Raw genomic sequence first — 20536 nt, 5'->3', positions numbered from 1 at the left:
GCTGGCAACAGTACATAGTAGACTTGAAAATGTTGTAAAATTAATTAGTGAGATACAGGTCAAGCATAAGAAGTTCTCTCTAAATAAAGAGGTAAAGACAATCTTTCTTTGTCTTTACTGATGATTGACCAAAGACAATAAAGAGACTGACTGTCAAAATGCAATCTCTTGAATAGTATGCGATATGGTCGCATCTAAATCTTCATCCAAATCTCATTTTGAATTGTAGATCCCCTAATTCCCACGTGTTGTGGGAGGGACCCAGTGGGAAATAATTGAACCATGGGGGTGGTTTACCCCATACTGTTCTGGGGATAGTGAGTAAGTCTCACATGATCAAGATCTGATGTTTTTGTAAAGAGTTTCTGCTTTCACTTGGATCTCATTTTTTTCCTTGTCTGCCTTTGACCTTCCACCAGGATAGTGTGGCCTCCTCAGCCCCATGGAACATGAGTCCATTAAACCTCTTTTTCTCTAGAAACTACCCAGTCTTGGATATGTCTTTATCAGCTATGTGAAAATGGACTAATATGGTATGTGTTCCTGAGAACTAAGGAGCATAGTGTGATTTAATAGAACAAAATGTTCCCACTACAAAAAAGACGAAGGAGCAGGGAAAAACAAGGAGGAGAAGGAGGAGGAGAAAAACAATGAAAGACTCCAAATCTATGCATTTTTTTCACTAAAATGTTTACATATCAATGACAAATTATATAAGAATCCCATTGTATCTTATCAAAATATCTTCTAAAACTAATGGACACAAATCTCCATAAGGAAATAACGATATGAATGACTATAAATTTCACTAAGACACTATTTGAAGATGATTTTAAAAACACATTAGAGAGTCTTAAGGATGGAATAAGATATTCCATGCAAATAAAATCCCCCCCAAAAGAGCAGAATTAGGTATCTCTATACCAGATAAAATAGATTTCAAGACAAAAACTGTAAAAAGAGACAAAGAAGGTCATTATATAATGACAAAGGGGTCAATTAAGCAAGATGATATAGCAATCAACACTGTAGCACCCAGATATATAAGGCAAATATTATTAGAGCTAAAGAGAGAGAGAGACCCTGATATAGTAACAGCCAGGGACTTCAATACCCCACTTTCAGCATTAGAAAGATCATCTAGACAGAAAATCAAGAAAAAAAATCGCTATAGACCAAATGGACCTAACAGACATTTACAGAACATTTCATCCAACAGTTGTAGAATACATATTCTTCTCCTCAGCACATGAAACATTCCCAAGGATAGACCATATGTCAGACCACAAAACAAGTCTCAAAATTTTTTTAAAAAATCATATCCAGTATCTTTTCTGACCACAATGGAATAAAACTAGAAATCAATAACAAGAGGAACTTTGGAAACAATATGAACACATGGAAATCAAACAATATGCTCTTAGATATAGTTTGGGTATTTGTCCCTGACCCAGTCTCATGTTAAATTGTAATCACCAATGTTGGAGTTCGGGCTTGGTGGGAAATGTTTAGATTATGGGGGTAGATCACTTATGAACGGCTTGAGCCATCCTCTTGGTGATAAATGAACTCGTGCTCTCAGTTCACACAAGATCTGGTCATTTAAAAGTGTGTGGCTCCTCCCCCACCCCACTCACTCTCTCTCTCTTGCTTCTGCTCTGGCCATGAGACACTGCTGCTCTCCTCTCACCTTCCACCATGATTATCAGCTTCCTGAGGCCTCCCCAGAAGCTGAGGAGATGCCAGTACCATGCTTCATGTAAAGACTGCAAAACCATGAGCCAATTTAATCTTTCTTTATCATTTATTCAGTCTCAGGTATTTCTTTACAGCAACGCAAGAAAAGACTAATATGCTCCTGAATGAACATTGAGTCATTGAAGAAATTAAAAAGAAACCTTAGAAATTTATTGAAATAAATGAAAATGCAAACACAACATTCCAAAACCTATGGAATACTGCACAAATGGTACTCAGAGGAAAGTTTATTGCAATAGATGCCTATATCAAAAAAGTAGAAAAACCTCAAATAAACAACTTTGTGTCTTAAAGAACTAGAAAAGCAAGAGCAAACTAAACCCAAAATTAGTAGAAGAAAATAATAAAGATCAGAGCAGAAATAAATGAAACTGAGATAAAAAGAGAAAAAATCAACAAAATGAATTTTTTTGACAAGATAAGTAAAATGGACAAACTTTTAGCCAGCCTAAGAAAAAAAAAAGAAGACCCAAATAAATAAAATCAGATATAAAAAAGAGATGTTACAACTGATACTGCTGAAATTCAAAGAATCATTAGGGACCATTATGTATAACTATCTGTCAATAAACTGGAAAACCTAGAAGAAATGGACAAATTCCTAGACACATGCAACCTACGAAGATTGAGCCATGAAGAAACACAAAATCTGAATAGACCAAAAACAAGTAACAAGATTGAAGCAGTAATAAAAATGTCTCCCATCAAATAAATGGCCAAGACATGGTTGGGCATGGTGGCTCACACCTGTAATCCCAGCACTTTGCGGGGCTGAGGCGGGCAGATCACTTGAGGTCAGGAGCTCAAGACCAGCTGGACCAACATGGGGAAACCCCATCCCCTGTCTCTACTAAAAATATAAAAATTAGCTAGGTGTGGTGGCACATATCTGTAATCCCAGCTACTTGGGAGGCCGAGGCAGGAGAATCACTTGAACCCTAAAGGCAGGGATTGCAGTAAGCTGAGATTGCACCACTGCACTCCAGCCAGGGCAACAAAGCAAGACTCTGTCCAAAATAAATAAATAAATAAACAAACAAACAAACAAACAAATAAATAAGGACAGGACCTGATGGTTTCACTGCTAAACTCTCAAACACTTAAGAATTAGTAGCAATCCTACTCAAGCTATTCCAAAGAATCAAGAAGGAAGGAATACTTCCAAACTTACTCTACGAGACCAGTGTTATCCTAATACCACAAACAGACAAAGACACAACAAAGAAAGAGAGCTACAGACCAATATATCTAATACACATAGATGCAAAATTCCTCAACGTAATACTAGCAAATCAAATTCAACAACACACTAAAAAGATTATTCATCATGATCAAGTGACATTCACCCCAGGGATGTAAGGATGGTTCAACATATGTAAATCAATAAATGTGACACATCATCTGAACAGAATGAAGGAAAAGAACAACATGATCATTTCAATAGATGCCAAAGAAGCATTCAGTAAAATTCAACATTCCTTCATGATAAAATTTCCCAAAAACCTGGGTATGGAAGGAACATATCTCAACACAATAAAAGCCATATATAACAGACTGACAGTATCATACTGCATGAGGAAAAAGTGAAAGCCTTTTCTCTAAGATCTGGAACAAGACTAGCATGCCCACTGTCACCACTTTTATTCAACATAATACTAGAAATTCTAGTCAGAGCAACTGGACATGAGAAAGAAATAAAGGGCATTCAAATTGTAATGGGAGAAGTCAAATTATCCTTGTTTGCAGATGATGCAATCTTATATTTAGAAGAAACTAAATATCCCACAGAAAACGATCAGAACTGATAAATAGTAAAGTTTCAGGATATGAAATCAATATACAAAAATAAGCAGCATTTCTATATGCCAACAATGAACAATCTGAAAAAGAAATCAAGAAAGTAATCCAATTTATCATAGCTACAAATAAAACAAAATGCCTAGAAGAAGTGAAAGTTATCTAAAATGAAAACTATGAGACATTGAGGACACAAAAAATGGAAAGTTACTCCATGTTCATAGATAGGAAGAATCAATATTGTTACAATGCCTATACTGCCCAAGGCAATCTACAGATTCAGTTGAGTCAAGTGTTAGTTTCCTTTGGCAACACCCTTACAGACACACCCAGGATCAGTACTTTGCATCCTTCAATCCAGTCAAGTTGACACTCAGTATTAATCATCACTGCTATCCTAAGCAAAAAGAATAGAGCTGGAGGCATCACATTATCTGACTTCAAATTATACTACAAAGCTATAGTAACCAAAAAAGCATGGGACTGGCATAAAAACAGACACACTGACTAATGGAAGAGAACAGAGAACCCAGAAATAAATTCCCACATTTACAGCCAACTTATTTTTGACAAAGGTGCCGAGAACATACGCTGGGGAAAAGGCAGTCTCTTCAATAAATGGTGTTGGGAAAACGGGATATCCATAAGCAGAAGAATGAAACTAGACCCCTGTCTCATGCCACATACAAAAATTAAATCAAAATAGATTAAATACTTATATCTAAGACCTCAAACTATGAAACTATTACAAGAAAACATTGAGGAAACACTCCAGGACATTGGGCTGGGCAAAGATTTCCTGAGATCACACAGCAAAAACGGACAAATGGGATTACATCAAGCATAGCAAAGGAAACAATAAAGTAAAGAGACAATCCACAGAATGGGAGAAAATATTTGCAAATTACCCATCTGACAAGGGTAAACCAGAACATATAAGGAGCTCAAATAACTCAACAGAAAAAAAATCCAATTTAAAAATGGTAAAAGAACTGCATAGATATTTCTTAGAAAAGGATGTACAAATAGCTAACACCTATATGAAAAAATGCTCAACATCATTAGTCATCAGAGAAACACAAGTGAAAACTACAATAAGATATAATCTCACCCCAGTTAAAATGGTTTTTATGAAAAAGACAGGCAATAATGATTGCTGGTGAGGATGTAGAGAAAGGGGAACCCTTGCAAGCTGCTGGTGAGAATGCAAATTAGCACAGCCATTTTGGAAAACAATATGGATGTTCCTCAAAAAACTAAAAATCAAACTCTATTATGATCCAGCAATCCCACTGCTGGGTATATATCCAAAACAACAAAAAAAGGAAAATTAGTATATCAAAGCGATATCTGCATTCCCATGTTTATTGCAGCACTACTTATAATACTAAGATATAGAATAAAACCTGTGTCCATCAGCAGATGAACGGATAAGAAATCCTGTTGTTTGAAACAACATGGATGGAACTGAAGGATATTATGTTAAATAAAATAAACTAGGCACAAAAAGACAAATATTTCATGTTCTCATTCATATATGGGAGCTAAAAAAAAAATTCGAGCTCATGGAGGTAGAGAATAGAATAGAATGGTGGTTAGCAGAGGCTGGGAAGGGTAGTGGAAAGGGGGACAGAAAGGGTAAAAAATACAGTTACACAGAAGGAGTAAGATCTAGAGTTTGGCAGCATAATGGGGCAACTATAATAAATTAACAATAATTTATTGCATATTTTAAAATAACTAAGAGTGGAATTGGAATGTTTCTAACACAAAAAAATGATAAACGCTTGAAGTTATGGATACCCCAATGTATTAGTCTGTTCGCACATTGCTATAAAGAATTGAGAATGGGTAATTTATAAAGAAAAGAGGTGTAGCTGACTCACAGTTCTGCAGGCAGTATAGCAAGCATGGCTTGGGAGGCCTCAGGAAACTTACAATCATGGTGGAGGGTGAAGGGGAAGCAAGCGTGTCTTCACATGGCAGCAGGAGAGAGAGAGCAAAGGGGTAAGTGCTACACACTTTTAAACAACCAGATCTCCTGAGAACTCCAATATGAGAACAGCAAGGGGAAGTTTGCCCCATGAGTCAATCACCTCCAACCAGGCCCCTCCTTCAACATGTGGGGATTACAATTGGATATGAGATTTGGGCGGGGACACAGAACTAAACCATATCACCCAGTTACCATGATTTGATTATTATACATTTTATGTTTGTAGCAAAATATCACATGTACCCCATAAATACGTACAACTAACATGCATCCATAATACTTGAAAATGAAAAATTTAAAAAACAGATTCTTGAAAGAAAAAGGACATAATAATAAATTTCTGACTTGGGTCAAATTGATATTTATATGAAAGCAACCTAAAGCTGTTCTTAGATATCAAAGACTCAGGTAAAAAAACCCAAGTTCCCTTAAGGAAACTGCTCAAAGATACTAGCCAAAACACCTAGAGATAATTGAAAATTAAATACTAAAAACAAACAAAGGCATCAAGGCTTTAAAGAACTATGGAAACCAAAGCCAATAAAAACGTAAGATCATCCTACGTAGTTATTTTGAATTTGGTTACAAAATGGTATAGAAAAAGTATCTGCCAGAGATAATCTAGAAGGTTACAAAAGGCCAATTCGTAATAGAAGTCACATGAACCTTCACAGACCAAAAGACATAGAATAAAATGAAGAAAACTTTTTAAGTATAAGGAGAAACTCACAACAATAACAAATATATGGGACAAAAAACCAGAATAAAGCAATGTCAGATTAAGAAAGTGAAAATAAACAACACATGGGGGATCTGAATAACAAATACTAAGGCTAAATTAATAAATATCCCACTTTTTAAACCTATAAAAGATCGCTTTCTTTCAAGTGTTCTTGGCACATTTAAAAGCTGACCACATACTGGGCCATAAGGCCTCAAATCCCCAAAGTGTAAATTGTTGTCAACCAAATTCTCTGCCCACAAAGAAGTAAATGAAACAATTGAAAGGAAAAGCTCTATAACATGAACAAAAAATCTCAACCCTTGTAAATTTAAAAAATACTTTCTAATATATCCATCTAAGGTAATAATTTTATAAATGGGAAATGTTTTAAAAGCAAATATATTTACCACGTCTTAAAAAAAAAAATGAAAACTACCTATGACAAGTGAGGGAATGATTAAGATACTTGCTAAGTGATATTAGGCAAATTAATCTGTCGGAGCCTGTATTTTCTTATCTGTAAACTGGGGATAATTATCTCCTTCCATGGGTTGCTGTGAAGATTATATTAGATAATGCTTGTGAAATATTTCAACCTCTGTGCTTAGTATCAAGAGAACATCAGTAGGTCTTATCTATTAAGATTGTCATTGAAGTTATGCTTATGATGAGTCTGCAATAATCCAGAGAAATGCTGATATTGTTGAGGGGAAAGTGTGGAATAGTAATGTGAAATACATTCAACTGAAACAACAGTAAATAAGTATGTGTAACCCAAATAAAACTGTGCCTCAGTCACTCACCTGAAGCACTGACTTAGCACAGTGACAAAGCAAAAGAAACACAAACTGATTCTTAGAAAGCTGTGAACCATGTAGCTGCTTATGAATAGAGAGGTGTGGCTTACCTCACCTGTTACACATCTAACAGTGAACTTCCTAAAAAAGTCTCTTTGAAATGTTGCCCTCTGGAGTCTCACTTTTCATGACAACTCAAATCTGTCTTTCTGCCTCTCAGGACCTGGGATCTCTTCCCTTCAGGTCCTTCTTCATCCCTTCTTACAGGGCTAGCCATCATTCTCTGCTTGTCTTACTTGCATTCCCATCCATTACTTCCCTCTGACAAATAAACAAATATTTCTTGGGACTTACCCTTTTTTAAGGGGGTTGGTTTGGTTTTACTATGTGACTATTTAAAATTCAATAACTGTATCTCTGTCATGTAACAGGAAGCAACATTGACGTTTTCCCTCTGCAACAACAATACATGAAAAACAAAACAAACTGGAAGGAAATACACTAGAAAGCAACACTAATTGTTTCTGGACAATGAGGCTACAACTTGTTCCTGCCATTTTCTACTTTACTTTTGATTTCAAATTTTCTACAATGCACATGTCTTACTTTTTAAAAAAATGTGAGATAAAATTCACATGCTACACAACTTATTCTTTTAAAGTATACAATTCAGTGGTGTTTATGATATTCACAGGGTGGTGCAACCATTCCTGCTATTTAATTCCAGAATATTTCCATTATCCCCCAAAGAAACCTTGTATCCACTAGCAGTCATTCTCTATTCTCATTCGCCCCAGCTCTGGCAACCACAAATCTACTTTCTGTCTCTACAGATTTTCCTATTCTGGATACTTCATGTGAACGGAATCATGCAATATGTGGCCTATTGTGTCTGTCTTCTTTCACTTAGTGTAGTATTTGCAGTTTCATCCATATTGTAGCACCTTTCAGTACTCCATTACTTTTTATGGCTGAACAATATTCTTAGACATATTATTTCTATAATGAGAAAGACGTTTTAGCTTTTTAAAAACTAATGGATAGATTAAGTATAACCCTTGATTGTCACTTCTACTAAGAGTACAACCCAATCATAATATATGATTTTGATAACACATAAATTGTTTTCAAAATCATATGTATATAAAAAGCATAGAGAGTCTGCTAAACCTGTTTCTTTCTCTGACTCAAGCTCTCACATAAAAAAAACCCCACAGGAATCAAAATGATGTTTTTCTGAATATCAAACACAGAAATTGAACCATATAAAAAGACAGCTGTGGATATTCAGGACAAACACATACAATTCTATCTCAAACAGAAGATGAAAAATTCTTGGCTTTTAAATCTTGAGCATTCAAAGGGAATACTTACGGTAACTGAAATGAGCAATTTTAAAAAACTGGAAACACCGTACATGAAATATTCTGTGGCAATCAATTGTAGTTAAAGATAATCTAAGCTCAGATCAATATAGCATAATTCAGCTTTACATTCATTAAGAAGAAAGTAGTTCCAAATTTGTTGGTATGCATGCCATGTATGTATTTGTGTACCTGGAAATCACAAACACATAAATATTGATGCACACTCAGTGCCCAAATTTAACGTTGCAATCTTTACTTGGAAAGGCAGACTTCTACACATTTTCAGTGACAAGGGAGACATCCTGATGGAAGCTAACAGTAGCTAGCTCATATAAAGTAATGGTTCACGCAAACATAGAATTCTGTAAAGGAAGGACTTACCCTGGACATAAAATGTGAGGTGTTTCAAACACACTGAGGGTGGAGTCGGGTGGTGACCAGTAGTAGGGCACTGGTGGTGTACTGGTTCTTGATCTAGGTGCCAGTTACATAGGTATGTTCAGTTTGCAAAAAGTCATCAAGATGTACATTTGCAATCTGCATACATTTCTCTATGTGTTATACTTCAATACTTTCTTAAAGTAAAAAAAAAGAAAGAAAGAAAGAAACAAGAAACTCTACACATTGATTTTGGAGGCCCTATCATCCTCATGGGGGTGGGGTTTAGCTAAGAGCTGGATGGTGAAGGTTTGTCAAGAATTAATAATCAAAATATTGGTCAAGTCTTTAGAGATGGCAAAGTTGTAAGCGCTCATTTGAGAAAGCTAATACCAAGGCTGTAGACTGTGGGTGTTTAAAAACCCATACTCATGAAGAAAAGTCTCCACAGCCTTCTGTAGTAAGTTACACATTGAAAGCATTCTCTAAAGATGTTACCAGGTTAGCTTCTGGAGCAGCAGGGTGACCACCTGCTGTGGTCTTCTGATACAATGACAATCAAGCAATTGTATGTAAACATTTATGAGACTATCATGTGCTCGTTAGGACTAGGCTGTGCTTTGATTCAGGCAAAGGAAGAAACGTTTTTTCAGGTTTTCACAGCAAAGTTAGACCATAAATGCAAAAGTGCTGGTGGAAAATTAACCAGACTTCTTAAGATCTCTTACTTTCCAGCTAGTATTTTTCAGGGCATGTTCCTATACCTTCCAACTTTAGGTAGAAATTATTACATGAAAGATTATACAATTTTAAAAAGCAGGATGAAGCACTGTTTGTGGAAGTGGAAAATGATACCAGTCTGGAGTGCGACTAGAAATTTTAAGTCAAAAGACTTTAAAATGTCGTAACTTTCATCCAATTTTAAGGTTTTATTCCTGGAAAAACAATAAATATATAGAAAAAGATTTCATTTAAAGAATGTTCATCAGCTGGGTATGGTGGCTCAAATCTGTAATCCCAGCACCTTGGGAGGCCGAGGCAGGCAGATCACGAGGTCAGGAGTTCGAGACCAGCCTGGCCAACATAGTGAAACCTCGTCTCTACTAAAAATACAAAAATTAGTTGGGTGTGGTGGCACATGCCTGTAGTCCAAGTTACTTGGGAGGTTGAGGCAGGAGGCGAGGTTGCAGTGAGCCGAGACCACGCCATTGCACTCCAGGCTGGGTGACAGAGTGAGACTCTGTCAAAAAAAAAAAAAAAAAAAAAAGAATGTTCATCATCATATCACTATTTGTGGAAACAAAATAACTTTAGAAGTCCAAACACAGGAGATGGGTTAAAGAAAATGAATATATGTCCACCAAAATGTGTTATAGGAGTACACTTATTATTATATTAAGATGTTCATGATAAATCTTTAAATTAAAAAAGATTTAAAATTTACAGAATAACACCACTCCTTAAAATTATGTGCCTAAATACACACAAAAGATTGAGATAGAGATATACTAAAATACTAATGCCAACATCTTTTATAGGATAGGATTATAATTCATTTTAATTTTTTTATTTTCTCATCTATATATTCCATCTCTTCTATAGTGAACATATGTTCTTTGTGAAACAAAGAAATTTTACAAAAAAGAGGGCATGGAGGTAGGAAAACAAGGAAATAAAATACCTTTGTGTGTGAGAAAACATTCTTCCTTCATTATGTGAAATTAACATCTACTCTTGACCTCTGTGTACCTTAAGAACTTTGTGTGAAATGTCTTTTATATGGTAGGGAACAGCCTTGCTGCTCCTGGACCCTTCTTTTCAATCCTGAGCAGATGTCCCACTCATCAATATATCATCTTGGAGTTCCTGGTTATTCAGTTCCCTTTACTTCTATCAAAGGAACTAATACCTCAGTAGGCCCAACCACAAAAACTACATAGCCCCTCAGCCTAGAGCAATGCAACAAGGATATACCTGTTGCATGCTAGGTGTAGGAACAAGGCCATAGGAAAACATTCTCTAATCCTTCCAGATCAAGTCATGAGACTTTGAGAGATTTCAGTAGTCATGTCAGAAAATAGTCCCTGGTCTACTTCAAATAAATAGAGTTTAAAGAATATTAGAATCTGATCTAAGGGTTCATTGTTGACTTTTGTTTGATACACACAAAGGGAAACAAGTTCCTTTACTTGAAGCCTCTTTCCAGGAGCTTTAATGATCAGCTGCCAAATTTAGCCTTTGGCTCCATGTCCACTGTGTCGATTATTCTCCCATGCTTACTGAAGTGAGGCCAAATCTCATCCCTATTTAGAGAGAACAAATGCAGATATCTTGATGAAATGGAGAGCTGGTGAACCTGTATTGTAAAGAGCCAGGAGAACATACTCTAATGAATGGAAGCACATGGGCCTCATGGCTTATGTTTTAAAAGTACGTTCACATGAAAGGATCAATTGCCGTGGGCGTGTTATATGAGACATAGAGAGGAGGGGAAGATACAGAGAAGGCAGTCAAGATTGGCTGCTCATTGGACTCACTGGGGGATTTGTTTTGTTTTGCATACTGCTATCTGTACAAGAATGTTCTTGGCAGCACTATCCAAAATAGCCAACAACTGGAGACAACCCATCAACAGTAGAATGGATAAAAAATAATAAAGTGAGGCCTATTTATACAATGGAATATTATACACCACTGAAAATGAATGAACTACTGCTACATACATTATGGACGAATCTCAGAAACATAATATTGAAGTCAGGCACAAAAGAATACATAGGATATGATTTCATTTATATAAAGTCCAAAAGCAGGCAAAACGAATTTATGGTATTAGAAGTCAAGATAAGGGTTACATTGACTGGGTAGTGGCTGGATAGGGGCATGAGAAGGGCTTCTGGGTGCTGGTAACGTTCTGTTTCTATATTTAGGTGCTGGTTATGTGAGTGTATTCAATTTAGGAAAATTTTTTATATACTTATAATTTGTTTTTCAAATATAACATATACTGCGATAACATGGTTTTAGTTCAGATTCCTGGGCCCTAACATGGATCTACTAAAACTGTAGGCTCTAAGTTCTTTGAGGTATTCAGTGTAAAGCAAGGTTGGGAATCACTACACCAGATGATCTATATCCACTGGTGTGCAGAAGCCAGCCCCTACTAGCCCACAAGAACTAGCTGTTAAATTTTTAGGAATTTTGCAGGCCCATTAGTGCCAGTATTAAAAATTAAATTACATCAATTTACAATTACATAAATTATACTAAAACAAAGATAATAAGTACTCAAAACGCATCACTTTCTAGTTATTTCTGTTTACTATTATCTATATTTTGAGGCTATTCATGCCAATTTTATCTACATGGTGAAAGTACAATACAATGGTGTGACACCGCGTCATCTCTTTCCAGCTCTGTGCTCAGCCACATCAGCAGCTTGAAACTGGATGTGGTGGGAATATTTACACCATAGAAATCAGCAGCCACTACCAATCAGTGCTCGCTTTATTGTTCTAGATCTAAGAAAATAATTTAAAACTGTTAATAATGGAGATTAAACTTAAAAGTGTGCTATATGTGTAGGTGTTGCACTATGAATAGTACGTTTGAAAAATATTCTTTCAGTATTAAAAATTATCATCCGGTTCAGCAAGGAAGTGATTCACATCATGGATGAATGAGTAGACTTCTGACATATGTCTTTGATGTTTCACTTTTGTCTTACTGATTAACATAAAAAAAAATACCTGCCAGCATTTATATGGGAGCTGCACCCCTTAATCAACTGCAACATAGGTTGGCCTATGAATAGAAGAGTTCTGCAAAAAACAACAAAAGCACACTGTGAGACCTAACTGGCTATACTGAATTTACAATAACAAGTATTACAGAGTTTATTATTATTTGTAAACAGTGTACTATACATTCTTTATGTCACTAAAATTTATGTCAATTTGTGTATGCATATACATGCATTTTACTTTTTTCCAGGAGAGCTGGTTGATTTACCAGGTCATCACCACCTATACCCCTCCTATGTTTAAGATTCCATGACTCTCTATTATGGTTTAAGAAATAAGCAAACAAAATAAGGTCTGGTTATGGCCTATTAAGCATGAATTTCAGCATAAGATATAGTAACCACTATTCTTTAGGACCTCATGACTCAAAGTGTGGTCCACAGACCAGCAGCACTGGCATCAATGCGGAGCTTGTTAGAAATGCATGATCTCAGGCCCCATCCCAGAATTACTGAATCAGAATCTGCACTTTAACAAGATGCCCATTCTTGTTGTACACACATGAAAGCTTGAGCACAGCTTTAAAAGCAATTAATTCCTTGGTAAAAATAAAAACTTACATATAATCAGTTTGAGATTAGTAGAAGGTTAAGGACAATATAGCAACTGGTGAGTTCTCAGCACCTAGCCCCAGTTCAGCCACTTCATAGCACTGGGAAAGACATATACTTGCTACTTTTAAATTTGAAGAAAAGGACATCCATCTTGCAATATGCATTTACCAAATATTAAAAGTGAAATTGCACCATCAGGATAATAAAGTCTATTCTAGGCCACTTGGATTATTACCAAAAAAGGAAAAACAGGTACAAGTATTTAAAAAAATATATCAAAGCAGTAGCTTTCCTCCACATATGTGATGAATTGGAGGTGTTGGCAAGGACTCGGTTCCAAAAGTCCAAAGCAGGGCAGCAAGTGCCACATGACAAAATGTGGCAGCTGGGGAGAGGAGTGCAGACAACACTTCCCAGCGATGTAATTCAGGCCAGGGTACTTATCAAGTGCTGCCAGTGAAATGGGGAAATTGTGGTGTTTATGCTTTTCTTATCAACGTATCAGTCAGCAACACGTGACAAAAAGAAAAGGCAGGAGCAGCATACCTCAAATACTCAATACTACAGTGAATTGAAATGAAGGTAGGAAAGTCTCACATTTCAAAATTGAAAGCAAAAATTTTCTACTGGCAATAATATTCTCTGGAAATATTTCTTAGTTATCTGGCTGGAAATAGTGGCTTTGAGATACAAAGTTCCATGTAGAACACACGTTAGCTACTTAGGAACAGTGTCTGGAAGAAAATGAGAGCCACAAATCTGCAAAAGAAGCTTGGTATTAGTTTGCAGCAGAAACTAAGGCAATAAAATAATTCAATGCAAGTAAATTTTGGCAACCTTAGAGTGTGAAGAAAACAAATGTAATGGAGACTGGGCCACTGGAACCGAGAGAGACCACTGGGCCTGTTGTGTTCAAGAAAAAAAAGGTTCCTATAACCATTCCTTGCAAATCAGAATTCAAATGACTCCAGTAAATTTAGAGACAAAATGATACAACTGCCCTAATATGTTAAAACACTTTCTTTTGACATACTCTAGGAAGGCTAAGAAGAGAGCTAACTCTTATTGAGCACCTACTATGTGCTTTACATGCATGTGGCTTTTATAACATCCTCATAACCCTCTGACGGGGGAGGGGATACTGTTCCCATTTTACAGTTGAGGAAAGTAAGGTCATACTTCACCTAAGTTGCATAGTTAACGAAAAGCCAGAGTTTGGTCAAAATGAAAAAGCACCAAACAGATCACATAACAAAGACAGCTTGGAAGGGTTCTTGTAACAAAGACAGCTTAGAAGGGTGTTATGTTTTGAATAAGAGAAAAAGACTATTTTATCTCAGCACCACCGAAGACAAGTGAGGTTTCTCCTAGTACTCACCATATCTTTACACGACTAGAATTCTCTTATCAGCATTTCTGGATGTACCTTGGGTTTCAGATGTATATCATACTTGCTAGTTGTATTTCAGGCTACGTTGGAAGATTTAGAAGACTTGGCACTTTTCAGGCAATGTTATGTAACGGAACTGGGCTTTGGCTGGGACTTGGAAGCCTGGGTTCAGTTCAGACTGTGTCACTTATTAACTATGAGAGTAGTCAAGTTACGTTGCTTCTCTGGGTGCCAGTGTTTTCCATCCACATGAGGTTGGGCTAGGTATCCTTAATAAGGACATTCCTGGATCCATGATTCAACTCTCTATGACCCAACTGTTTAAGATTGTGACAACTTCCATCAAGATACATTTAAAATGACCTAAACAGTTAGCCAATTTATCTAGGCAAAAATGTTATGTAGTTGAAATTTAAATACAAAATTTAGAAAGTAGAAACAAACCCAGAAGAATAACTTCTATACTCCAACATCTGCAAGAGTAACCTGGAATGAAATGGTTTAAAGTGTTGCTTTTGGTGGTGGGTTGGGGGAGGTGTTATTTAGAGCAAATATATGTTCAAGTTCTTAGACAGCATTGGGTACAAATCCAAACTCTGTTTCCTAGTAGTTCTTCAACATCTCTGAGTTCCATTTCTTGCCTCTGTAAAGTTGGAATTGATAATGAATATTAGCTGCAATTTAGTTAACGTGTCTGGCATCTAGTAGGGGCATAAATGCTAGTTTATTGTTATCACAGCAGTCATTAGGGGTTTGGTCTATGGTTGGATAACAATTCAAAGGAAATTTCTCCACAGAGAGATGGAACCTAAGATCATAACCTTATTAACACTGGGAACTTGCCATTAACCTGTGTCTATGCAATAAATAAACTCAGGTGCACAGTGGAGACATGTAATTGCTTTCTTCTAGACCTATTGGCATCGCTTTCTTTGTAAAACTTGCTAATTCGTTCTCTAGTGGATAAAGCCCGATCAGAGGCATGCTGATGTATGTGATGACAGAGCTCAAGGAAGTTTCTGAAGACAGGAGTGTCCTGGGACATCTGGAAAAAGTGACAGTCATAATCACATGTCCATCTTTTTTGGCGTCTTTTGCCAGTTTTCCAGTATCAGTCCTATAGGCACAAGGAACAAAAGGTGCCAGGAAAAGGAGGAAGTGGGTTCTATTTATTTACAAACTAAAAATAAAAAAATTCTGATGCTAACAAATAACTAATCTGTAAATATCCCATCCATTGGAGTTATTGCTTCTTGACCCTTCCCCCAAAAGCTTTCCCTTTCCTTTCCCTCTTCCCTACTGCCCACACACTCACCCATCTCCTGCCCTCATCTACACACACTTTTGGAACTCATTTTCCCTCCCTCTCCAAGTTTTGTTTTGGTCTTGTGATGTTGGTGGGAAGCCTGGCGGAGAAGGGAAGCATTCAAATCACCTATGCTCTTTAAACCCTAAAACATGAAGCCAGAGTGGAGTTATTGCTTCTTGACCCTTCCCCCAAAAGCTTTCCCTTTCCTTTCCCTCTTCCCTACTGCCCACACACTCACCCATCTCCTGCCCTCATCTACACACACTTTTTGGAACTCATTTTTCCCTCCCTCTCCAAGTTTTGTTTTGGTCTTGTGATGTTGGTGGGAAGCCTGGCGGAGAAGGGAAGCATTCAAATCACCTATGCTCTTTAAACCCTAAAACATGAAGCCAGAGGGAAACTTGAATGGCCTATTTTCTAAAAGGAAGACCAAGAGAAAGTTTTAAACATTTCTCTGTTTTCTACAGGTATATTTCTTCAGCAAAAAATGGCAGAATTTCAAATGTTTCCAGCCATTTTAAAAGAGGTAAGTCATGCATACTAACCAAAACCTTATGAAATTCAAAAGAGAAAACAAATGATTGCTAAATGATTATTATTAGAGATACCATGCTAATTCCTAGATCTCTTTTGTTCATAATGTTATATGATTCAAAGTATAATTTTAGTGCTTAAAATTATAGGTTTATGGCTGCTATATTTATATTGATATTTTTATACAAAATATTGATATTTTATATAAAACTAGCTAAGAAGGATTAACAACTGTTACAAATTATGAAAAGAAAGAGGGAAAAAAGGAAGTAGGGGAACAGAAGAGAGAGAAGCCTGTCAATTCAGGCAAAACTTGAAAAAGGCTTGCTTAATATTTGGTTGTTATCAGGACTTTGGTTAGGATTTATCTATTATGTATCCCAATCCATCTATGTGGTGTCTTTCAGACAAACTGAGGTTCCAGGAAAAATCCAGTACTTTTAAACATTATGCCAAATTATTATGCTTTCTCAAAGACGCTGTGCAGATTCAAACAGCTCACAATTTTAGGTTACTATGCTTGTGAAGCAACAACATCTTTGAGTTTGAGATACTGCAATTTAGCGGTTCTGGATGACTACATAATCTCTCCCTGTTGGGTTGAAATTCTACATTCTACCCTTTCCCAAACTCTCACCGATTAATCATCTACCCAGACAAAAAAATGTGCTTGGAAATATTTTTTTCATGCATATATGGAATTGCAAAGTAATTCCACAGAGTGGAAAATGCTGAACTTCTCATAAATGTACTACTGATCCCCAATTCAGCCTTCTGGCAAGTATAATCTTGATTAATTCTCTATTGTTTCATACCTAAATGTTTAACATCTTGCCTTTTAAATCTTCCATAAAATCTTCAAGGCCAGAGACCCCACAATAAAAACTTTCTTATATCTTTGAAAGTGTCATGCCAGGAAGTACACATGAATACTTACAATTTCACTAATTTACTTAAGAGAATAGAATTTATTATTTTGCAACAGCTGGGCCATTGTTATTATATGTTATTATAGTAATTACCAAGTTATCTTAGACAAGTCACTTAACCTTCTTTGTCTTCAGTTTCCCTAGTGGAAAACAATTTTTCAACTAGAGAGTTTAGGTCTTAGGGTAAGACAAAAATTTAAAAAAAATCCTATTTGTGCCATTTAATAGAAGAATTGAACATATTATTTAATGTCTCTAAACTTCCAACTCCTCACCTGTAGCCTGGAACTCAAGATAGTGGTTTCACCTCCCAGAGATTTTTTTTTCTTTTTGTAGCAGAATAAGACTATTAATATAAAGAATGCAGCACATTACCTGAACCATGATTCATGCTCAATAAGTCAATTATTATTATATCAAGTTTCTTCCACCCCAGAGTGCTAAGATTAGCATAGGAGTAAACCCTCAATTATCAAGCACCCAGATCCCCAGTATTCTCAAGCGTGGGCACCATTCTGATGCCTAAAGCAAAAAATAAAACGTCATATGAAGGATAAACTGATTTGAGGCCCATATTTGTACCATGGCACTCACAGAGTAAGCAATAATTTTAATAATCATTGAACTCATGACATTCAAAACTGAGTCCATAAAAAAGTCAAAGACAAAATTTTTAAAAGACAAATGATTAAGAAACCTGTTCTGAAATGCATGCTCAAAATTAGATACAGAATGTTACCAATCTATAGTCATGGGTTTGCACGAAGACACTGACCTGGCTTGCTGGAAGTGAAGAACAGAACACTCGGCTCACAGCTGGACTTACCTACATAAAAGAGAGAAATACTTTATAAATTCTACTGCCTGCCAGGAGTACATGGGGAGCCACTAAAATTTTCAACATACGTTGTTTTCTCTTTTTTCCCCCGAGAAAGGGAAGAATCTGCTTTACTTTTGCTAAGTGCCAGTGTTAATGTGGCATTTCTTAGGGTCAAATACATCCTGAAATAGCCAGGTTAACATTTTGCAGGATTTGTGAAAATATATTTTTGAGCACTTGGGACGATACCAAAAAAAAAAAAAAAAAACCCCAAAAAACATTTGGCCGCAAACCGATAGATAACAATGAAAATCTTACAGGCATTTTACAATACAGAAGTCATAGATGTGGTCGTCCTATCCAAAATAGCATTTTTAGACAATATAATCATAATTAAAAGACCAAACAATTTTGTTTTTTCCTGTTGTATTTGTATAACTTATCATTTGTATTATTGAGCCAATAACATCAAACTGTTACATGTGTTTCTATTTCTACCTGTGTGATCACACAGCTTGCGTTATGCACTTAAAAATTTTTACACTATCTTCAAACTCTGGGAAAGCAATAATGGGCAAAATTAGTATATTGACGATGATATTCTTGCTTCCTAATGATTTTCCAAAGCCTTCTGTACTAGGATCAACTGGTTAAAGCTTTTTCCCATTAGTATGTCCAAATATGATCCAGGAATCTCAGAGGAAACCATGTTTAATATAATAATTTACTGTCCACTCCACCTGTGGAGCAGAATGCAGACACTATACTGAAAAGAGCTTGTGTTTATTTTCTAGCAACCAGTGACTCTCTTAGGCATCTACAAGGTTACTGGAAATGAAACGTAGTTCCAAATTTCTAAATAGCGTTTGTAAACAAACTTACCAGAGTATGTTTAAAAAGGTCTAAGGCTTGCTAAGACCAAACAAACACAGCCTATTGACTATTCACTATCTGCTGCTCGTCAGAGGACTTATACAAAGATGCAACCACCGATAACGGTATTTTTTTTTCGGTTTAGCGTATGTTAGTGTAGAACGTACACCACAGCCTCGGTTGGGGGTGGGGGAGCCCCAAACCAGTGAAATCTCAAGCTGAGCGTTTGGCTGGAGTTCAACAAGGCTCAGTGAACAGCACAGGATGGGGAAGTTCAAAGTCAGGGCGACTCTTTTGGTCTTAACTTCCTAGATTTTCCTAGATCTGGGTGCCTCTGTGTATATGTTAACCTTCATGCATTTTTGCCCCCAGCAAATGTGTACAGTCAGCTCCAAAGGCACAGCTTGTGTGCTAACGTGCAAAGCCAAGTCAAAACCCTGTGCTTGGCGCTCCCTTCTAACTTTTTGGCTTGTCCAAGTCTAAATATTGACATTGCTCCTCAGTTGAGATGTTTGATACTGCTGGGGATGGAAACGGTGCAGCTAACAGTAGGATCTAATGATATATTTTTACATAGTTGTGCCTGCCTTCCACTTCCTTTCGGGGGGCAGAGGGCTGGATTCTCTTGCCTGCACATCTCCCCTTGGTTGTTTTCCCCAAAGCTGAGCACACACAGACAAGGTAAGGTGTTCTGCAAGCCCCTCATGGCAGCTTCTCCTGTTGTCACAGCAACTCACAACAGACTCCAGAGACACGGGGTTGCGGGGGAGGGGAGGGGAACGCCAAACTGTGGGCTGGCCAGTCAACTCTCAAGAGGGTGCAAGCGCCAAAGGGGCTAGCTTATGCCCCTGTTCGGGTCCTCCTGTCCCCGCCCTGCCTCCCCACACTGGCCTTCGAAGGGGAAGCGCCTTCTCGTCGGCGCGGCACCACCCCCTCCCTGGCGCAGCCAGCCTGATAAAGATGCCTGTTGTACATTTTCTCAGCTCCAAGTTAGGGGTGCGGCTGTGCGGGCGCTCCTAGAAATCTCTTGTGCTCGCCTCTGATGGGAGGGTTCCTGGCCTCTCGGAGAGGCGAGGGCGGCCCCCCTAGCGGCTCGGTCCCACAACTCTCTCTCGGGGCGCTGCTGGCCGCGTGGCACGGCCCGGGGCCCGCACTTGCCACCCGCTGGGGCCGGGGCGGTGGGGGCTCCGCAGCGGCTGCTCGGAGAAGTTTCATAGCATAGAGCACTCACGACACAGAACCTACCCTGAAGCCGAGCGAGACGCGAGCTCTCTCCGCCTTCAAGGGCCGGGGGGAGCGGGGGGGCCCCCGCCACTCAGCAGCAGCCACGGCTGCGCGCGGTTGCGGGTGTGCGGGGCCCCTGCGCGCGGCGCGCCGCCCGCCGCCCAACTTTGCACAAAGGCAGCATGGCACTGCCTCGCCCTGCCGCCTCGCCCGGCGCCGCGGCCGCTCTTCCCAGTCCCGGGCGAGAGGGGCTCGCCCCTTTCCACCCGCAGCCCTCCCCTTC

The 20536-nt window shown here is 37.9% G+C and overlaps 1 protein-coding gene across 14 annotated transcripts in view; it reads right to left on the bottom strand.

Annotated features, from left to right (window-relative positions):
* RHOBTB1 (Rho related BTB domain containing 1) overlaps positions 1–20536 on the bottom strand; it is a 140047-nt gene that overhangs the window by 54840 nt on the left and 64671 nt on the right. For 6 of the 14 annotated variants that reach the window (XM_017855498.1, XM_017855494.1, XM_017855496.1 and 3 more), the window contains one exon: positions 18112–18162. The gene's annotated coding sequence lies outside the window, so the exon portion shown is untranslated. Of the gene's footprint in view, positions 1–12566; positions 12639–14552; positions 15208–18111; positions 18163–20274; positions 20531–20536 lie in introns of those variants that run through there. The other 8 variants (XM_017855502.1, XM_017855493.1, XM_017855501.1 and 5 more) reach the window with 4 other exon arrangements.

Source organism: Rhinopithecus bieti, unplaced genomic scaffold (genome assembly GCF_001698545.2).
Source record: "Rhinopithecus bieti isolate Rb0 unplaced genomic scaffold, ASM169854v2 scaffold_39703, whole genome shotgun sequence".
NCBI classification, from domain to species: Eukaryota; Metazoa; Chordata; class Mammalia; order Primates; family Cercopithecidae; genus Rhinopithecus; species Rhinopithecus bieti.
Note: the sequence above shows the minus strand (reverse complement) of the source record. Positions and strands in the feature narration are given on the sequence as shown.